Source organism: Lactuca virosa, chromosome 3, assembly GCF_052849685.1.
Source record: "Lactuca virosa cultivar CGN04683 chromosome 3, Lactuca_virosa_CGN04683_v6, whole genome shotgun sequence".
NCBI lineage: Eukaryota > Viridiplantae > Streptophyta > Magnoliopsida > Asterales > Asteraceae > Lactuca > Lactuca virosa.
Window position 1 is genome coordinate 95,298,595 of NC_136428.1, and position 8,011 is coordinate 95,306,605.

Genomic DNA, 8,011 nt, shown 5'->3' on the forward strand with positions numbered 1-8,011 from the left:
TTTATATATTATTTGTTTATTTGAACTAGTTGTTGAACTTATGTTTTGTACAGTTTTTAAGCTGTATATAAATGTATATATTTTATCTACTAATATGTTGGGTAGAACATGGGTAGACAGTTGGTGTCTGATGAAATAAAATGATGAGAGGCCTCGATGTTGTTGTTGATCTAGTCATCTAGCGGAGTATGGATGACAACCACGGACTCTTTCTAGACAGTCCAGTGGAACGCTAGCAGGCTCATAACCTGTAGGTGTTTGTGAACGATGTGTTCACCGGTGTACTCCATCCCCCTCATGGTTGCCTTTAGGACATTTATTGTGGAGGAAACCCTTCGCAGTAATGTCCACCCGATGAAAATCCTTAGACTAGGTCCCTTGTGATAGTTGTTTTAGGGACATAAAGTGAGGATAACGGGAATGGGTAATCGGGTTATTGTTGGTTGATGAACTAAATATAATTATTTATTGTGGGTTGAAAAACCTATATGCTCACCAGGCTCCCAAGCCTGACCCACTCAGTTTTTCTTTGTATTACATGTAGTGGCACGAGAGCATAAGTTAGATGACATTGTCAAGATATTTTTGGATTATAGACCAGTAGTTATATGTAACTGTTGTAAGGTCTATTTTGTATTGTTTATGCTTTTGGTCTGTATCGGAACATGACATCCCGAGGTTTTGTTATATAATGAAAATACATTTCTTTATGAAATGCTTCGATAAATTCTTATCATATTTTGTTTTGGGAACAAATTCCGCAACTCTTTTAATCAAAGGATTACTCTGATTTTATTTAAAAGCATAAATTAAATCGGTATTTTCTGGCTGTGATTTTGGGGATGTCACAATTGGTATCAGAGCATTAGTTTAAGCGAACTAGGAATTTGTAGGATTTCTAGACTTAAACTTAGAATGCTAAGTAAAGATTGTGAGAGGAGTGTCTGTTGTACTTTAGACACGAGCACTAGTTTATTTTAGGAAAGATTCCTAAAATTCTTTTATGTGCAAAATGTTATATGTTTGCCATGTATGATATTATTTGTTCGGATCTATGGTTTGTTGCCAACCGGATCTGGAGACCTTATGTGTTTAGGATTCTAAGCGTATGACAACGGTATTAGAACTAGCATTTAACGTTTCGGAGTGATAAGGATGATTTGATTATCTATCGTGAATAAAGATCTAAATTCACCTTATTCGGTGTATACATCAATAATGGCAAGAACAAGAAGCGGAGTTGGAAACGCAAACGAAAACAGGAATCAATGTCACACCCCCGAACCGTCGGAATGGACGGCGGAAACGTCCGGGGGCGGGTGACGTCATGCGTAGTATCACAACAGTTGTATCATAGCAAGCGAAGTAAGAACAACCATTACATTATAAGAAGAATATTTACATTGTTAGAAAACATAGTTTGTTCACATCAGTATATAACAAAAGTAAAAGACGTGACTCCAAAATGCTCCGTCTTCTCCAAAAGTTGGCAAGAGTGCCTGTCTATTGTTGCCCTGAGAATACAAGCAGTTTTAAAATATCAGCATAAAGCTGGTGAGTTCATAAGCGTTTAGTTCTGGTGAAAGAAATGTTTCTTTGATCCTTTGAAATGTGTTTCCCAAGAAAATCCTATATTTTCTTATGAAAGATGTTTGATTATCCATTCGTTGTTTGTTTAACAGCCTGTTTATGTAAGGTTGAGTTATCCTAGGAAAATCCTATATTTTCCTTAAAAGTTGATAGTTGGTTATCTGTTCTTGTCTGAGGTGTACAAGTATCTACCATACTTGTATCGTTAGACATAATTTTCTTGAAAAACCCTGTTTGTTCCCTGTGAGGTGTATTAGCCTTATTACATAAATAAAACTAATAAATAAGTGGTGAACTAAATCCTAAGGGTATTATTAATACCCTCTAATAATCAAATAAGTTATTACTTTGAGGTTAGTTCACTTGTTTCATTATTACAAAAGTAAATTCTGTTATCTAGGTTGCGAGTCTCATAACCGTACTTAGACTTGATATGGCACGTAACGGGGCCAGTATCTTTTTATGACTTTGTCACCCGTAGACCTGATGGTCCCACTGTAGCTAGCAGCGAGGTGCGGGATAGTCAGTCTCGTATAGATCTATACACAATAGTCACGTTCTCTCTACAAGAGATTCTGGTTACAAGTGCTAGTCCTACACTCTCGAATCCGGTGGGAGTGTTACCAGGCACGTGTCTCCAACTTTAGACTAACATTTTGCATGTAATAATACCGAAAATCCCGTTTGTGATTTGTATGAATCCTTTATAAAATATCACATCTATGACCAGATTCACAAGTTCATTGCTTTAGTTTTGAAAACTGTTTCTACGGGTTGATTTCTTAATCGTTTGGTAAAACCATTTTCTGTGTTAAAAGCATACTGAACATATAATTATTTTAAACAAAATAATATACTTTGAGCACAAGTTTCCTTGTACTTTTGCTTGTATTCCCCCTCCCCCTAAAAACATGAAAAAACTCGGAAAAAGCGTAAGGGTATGAACTCACAGTTTGACGTGGGATTCGAGTGTAAGTTGCTAGGAATTGCGGAGTGTCAAATAAAGCCTCGGGCACAAACGGATCCTATTTAGCATGTAAAAGTACATATATGCATTAGGTGAGGGCTTAACACTATTTGTTATGGAAGGAAATCATCCTAGGGACCAGGAAACACTTGAAATTAAGTGTTAGAATCGTATGTGATTTGAAAATGGGGAGTTTGCGGTCGTAAAATGAGTATACGGTCAAGGGTTTGCGGCCCAACAGGGTTTACGGCCCATATGTTTATGGCCCAAGGGTTTGCGGTCCATGGGTTTACGGCCCATGGGTTTACGGCCGTATACACTTGGCGAAAAGTGCGATTTTCGGTGTTTCAAGGTCCTTTCTAGCCTTCTGGAAGTGTTCTAAGCCTCGTGCCCAGCTCAAGGAAGAGTTTAAAGGTCAATATTCGACCAAAAATGGAGTTTACGGCCATTGAAGGGTGTACGGCTGTAAACACTCAGTTCATGCGTTTCAGGTCGATTTTTAGGCAAAAATCGATGGTTTCTAGTAGATAACAAGTATAGATGGTAGTTACTTACTGTTAAGAAGCTTGGAATGAGGTTTTTAGCCACCAAGAACTAGTGTGTGTTCTTGGTGTTCTTGGTGAGAGAGAAAATCTAGAAAATGATGAAATTTAGGAGATGAGACATGGATTCATCACTAGAATAAGGATAGAAACACAATCAAAGTGAAGAATCACTTACATTCTTGAGCATCCTTGAGCAAATTCGAAGTTTGTAGAGTGAGAGAGAGAGAGAGTAGAGAGAGAAGCTTCTGGAGTGTGTAAAGTGAGAAATGAAGGCCACTCATCCCTTTTATAGGGGTGAGTTTATGGTCAAGGGGTGGGGTGGAGGGTTTACAGTCGTGAACAGGGTTTACGGTCGTAAACTGAGTTTGCGGCCGTAAACTCCTCTCGAAGGGTTGTTTGGCCCGGATGCTATGCTTTGACTTAGAAAACCTCGTTTTTGAATCCAAAACTCGATTGAACTTAGCTTAGAATATTCCGTTAGACCAAAAATAATACTAACGTGAACAGAAATAAATCCGAATTGATTTATTTAAAACGCGAAGTCCTTCCCAAACTAAGGAATTTGATGGAATTAAATAAAAACCCAAATTTTATTAACGGAAACTGGGTAAGGATAACGGAAAAAGTTTCGGGTTGTCACATCATCCCCCCGTTAGAGGGAATTTCTTCCCGAAATTCGAACATAGAATACAAATCATGGATTAGGAAAGAGATGCGGATACTTCTGTTTCATCTGATCTTCGCGCTCCCAAGTGAATTCGGGTCCCCGCTTGGCATTCCAGCGAACCTTCACTATCGGGATGCGACTTTGTTTCGTTCATTTGATCTCTCTATCCATGATTTCGACTGGTTCTTCCACGAAGTTCAAGTTCTCGTTGATTTCAATCTCGTCGAGAGGAATCGTAAGGGTTTCGTCGGATACGCATTTCTTAAGATTCGAAACGTGGAAGACAGGATGAATGTTGCTAAGTTATTGCGGTAAACGAAGTTTGTAGGCTACGGGACCGATCCTAGCGAGGATCTCGAAGGGTCCTATGTATCTTGGATTTAGCTTTCCACGCTTTCCGAAGCGTATCATGCCTTTCCAGGGTGAGACTTTTAGCAGGACACGGTCTCCAACCTGGAACTCCAAGGGTTTTCGTCATTTATCGGCGTAGCTCTTTTGTCTATCTCGTGAGGCCTTAAGTCATTCCCGGATTTGTACGATCTTTTCGGTGGTTTCGCGGATGATTTCTGGGACAGTGAGAGTGCTGTCAGGGACTTGCCCCTTGGCTAGCTGCGTGTCGCCCACCTCATCCCAGCACAGAGGGGATCTGCACTTGCGACCATAGAGGGCTTCGAAAGGCGCAGCCTTGATGCTGGTATGGTAACTGTTGTTGTAGGAAAACTCGACCAAGGGCAAATGGGTGTCCCACGACTCACTGAAGTCAATGACACATGCTCTCAACATGTCTTCCAAGGTCTGGATGGTTCTCTCACTCTGCCCGTCTGTCTGAGGATGGTAAGTTGTGCTCATATCCAGCTTAGTTCCAAGAGCCTTCTGCAGTGACTGCCAGAACCTCGAAGTGAACCTGCTATCTCGATCGGAGATAATGGACACTGGCACACCATGCAGTCGAGCTATCTCTCGGATGTAGATTCGTGTGAGTCTCTCCATTTTGAAGTTTTCCTTGATCGGCAGGAAGTGGGCGGATTTAGTCAGTCGGTCGACAATTACCCAGATGGCGTCGTGCCCACTCGGAGACTTGGGTAATTTGGTGATAAAATCCTTAGTAATTCTCTCCCACTTCCACTCAGGTATCTCCGGCTGGTGGAGTAGACCTGAGGGCTTCTGATATTCGACCTTCACCTTGGCGCAAGTCAGGCACTTGCCCACGAAGGTAGCGATCTCTGCTTTCATGTTCGGCCACCAATACAGTTTCGTGAGATCGAGGTACATCTTGTCCGAACCTGGATGAACGGAGTATCAAGTCTTGTGAGCTTCATTCATTACAACCTCTCTGTAACCACAAAACTTTGGGGTCCAGATCCGGTCCATGAAATAATAGACTTCGTCTCCCTTGATCTCTAGGTTCTTTTCCATTCCTCTCAAGGCTTCACCCGGCATGTTCTCTGGTTTTAAGGCTTCCAGCTGAGCCTCCTTGATTTGCGTGGATAAATGGGAATGGATAGTCATGGTCAGTGCCTTCACTCTACGACCTGAGTACTCCTTCCGGCTGAGGGCATCTGCCACCACATTGGCCTTGCCGGGATGGTAGCGGATTTCGCACTCGTAATCGCTGAGTAGCGCAACCCATCGCCGTTGTCTCATGTTCAACTCCTTCTGGTCGAAGATATGCTGCAGACTTTTATGATCAGTGAAGATAGTGCACTTGGTTCCGTAGAGATAATGTCTGCATATCTTCAATACGAAGACCACTGCTCCCAATTACAGGTCATGCGTTGTGTAGTTGACTTCGTGTGTTTTCAGCTGTCTTGAGGCATAAGCAATGACTTTTTCCCGTTGCATGAGCACACAGCCTAGGCCCTGATTGGATGCATCACAGTAGACAACGAAGTCCTCCGTTCCTTCGGGCAGGGACAAGATAGGTGCGCTGCACACGGCCTGCTTCAACGTTTGGAACGCAGTGTCTTGCCTTTCACTCCAATAAAAGGGTACGCCTTTCTGAGTCAGAGTGGTTAGGGGTTTGGCAAATTTGGAAAAATTCTGGATAAATCTGCGATAATAGCCAGCGAGACCCAAGAATTGACGGATTTCTGTGGGTGTCTTCGGTGCTGACCAGTTCTCTATCGCTTTGATTTTGGAGGGGTCCAGGTGTATGCCTTCCTTGCTTACCACGTGACCTAAGAAGGTTACTTTTCGAATCCAAAATTTGCACTTGGAGAATTTCGCGTACAGCTTCTCCGTCCTTAGGGTTTCCAGCACGGATCTCAAGTGCTGTCGATGATCTTCCTCACTTCTGTAATAGACGAGTATATCGTCGATGAACACGATTACGAACTTGTCCAGGAAAGAACGGCACACCCGATTCATCAGGTCCATGAATACCGCCGGTGCGTTGGTTAGACCGAAGGGCATTACTACAAATTCGTAGTGACCAGACCGAGTCTGAAATGCTGTCTTAGGGACATCACTCTCATGGACTCGCAGCTGATGGTACCTGATCTTAGGTCTATTTTGGAGAAGTAGCAGGCTCCTTGAATTTGATCGAAAAGGTCGTCGATTCGAGGAAGAGGGTAACGGTTTTTGACTGTAAGCTTGTTCAGTTCGCGATAGTCAATGCACATCCGAAAGGATCCATCCTTCTATTTCACAAATAAGATTGGGGCTCCCCTGGGTGAGGAACTCGGTCTGATGAATCCTTTGCTGAGCAGCTCATTAAGCTGACTGGATAACTCCTGCATTTCTGCCGGCGCTAATCGGTATAGGGATTTAGCTACGGGGGTAGCTCCGGGGACTAAGTCGATGCGAAACTCGACTTGGCGCTCGGGAGGGATTCCCGGGAGATCTTCGGGAAAAACATCGGGAAAGTTGCAGACTTTGGGGATGCTCTCGAGGTCTTTTACTTCCTGCTTCTCGTTAATGACATGGGCTAGGAATGCATGACACTCCTTTCGCAGAAATTTTTGGGCTTTGATGCACGAAATGATACGGAGGTTTGAACTGAGTTTATCACCGTAAATCATGAGAGTTTCATCAGAGGAAAGATTGAGACGGATAGCTTTTTCATAACAAAGGATATCAGCATGATTGGGGCTCAACCAATCCATGCCGATGATGACATCGAAGCTTTTTATGGAAACTGGCATAAGGTCGATAGGAAATGAATGATCGTTCAAGGTAAGGGTACAGCCTACGTATATATCATTAGTGCTCTCTTTCTCACCGTTAGCCATCTCGACGGTAAATGTTTCAGTTAGTGGTTGAGGTTTATGTTTGAGGAGATGTTTGAATGCATGACTAATAAAACTTCTCTCTGCACCAGAATCGAAAAGAATGCATGCATAAGAGTTGTCGAGGAGGAACGTACCCGAAACAACGGTGGGATCAGCGACTGCCTCCTCTTGCCCCATCGCTAGTACTCTCTCTATGCTACCAGCTGTTGTTGCCTTGGGGCAGTTTCTCTTGTAGTGCCCGACTTCTCCACAACCATAACAGGCTTGACCGACGCCTGCTCCAGATGCCTGATTGGTTGGTTGGACCGGTGTCTTGCAAACTCGAGCTGTGTGCCCCTTTTTGCCACAGTTAGTGCATGACATTTCACGACATGGGCCGGAATTATGATGATAGTTACACTTGTCGCACCGAGGAAGGGTACCATTATATTTACTGGTAGGTGCTTAAGTGGCAGGAGCAGCGGCAGGAGTAGTAGCAGCGTGGACTGTCACCGTTTGTTGTTTCTTTGAGGGCTCCTACGAAGACTGGCCCTTTCGCTGCTTCCAGAATTTTCTTTTCTCACCACTCACCTTTGCTGGTTCGGGAGTGGTTGTCACTTTATCAAGATCAACTGCGTGATCTATGAGGGTTTGTGCCAGGCACTTGGCGCTGTCAAAGTTGTTTGGCCTAGCAGCCAAGACATTTCCTTTGGTGGGTTGTGTCAGTCCCCAAATGTATCTCTCAATCTTTTTGCTTTCCGGGGTGACCATTCCCGGGCAAAGAAGTGTTAGGTCTTCAAACCTAGAAGTGTAGGCAGCAATGTCAGAATCCTTCATCTTTAGGTTCCAGAGTTCGTGCTCTAGTTTCTGCATCTCGCCCCGTGGGCAGTACTCAGCTAGCATGAGTTCCTTTAAACTTTCCCAACCCATAGCATTCGCCACTGGCAGGTTTAGGGATTTGACTCGACCATTCCAACAGGTCAGTGCTCTGTTGGCGAAAGTGCAAGCGGCGAATTTTACTTTGTTGGCTTCA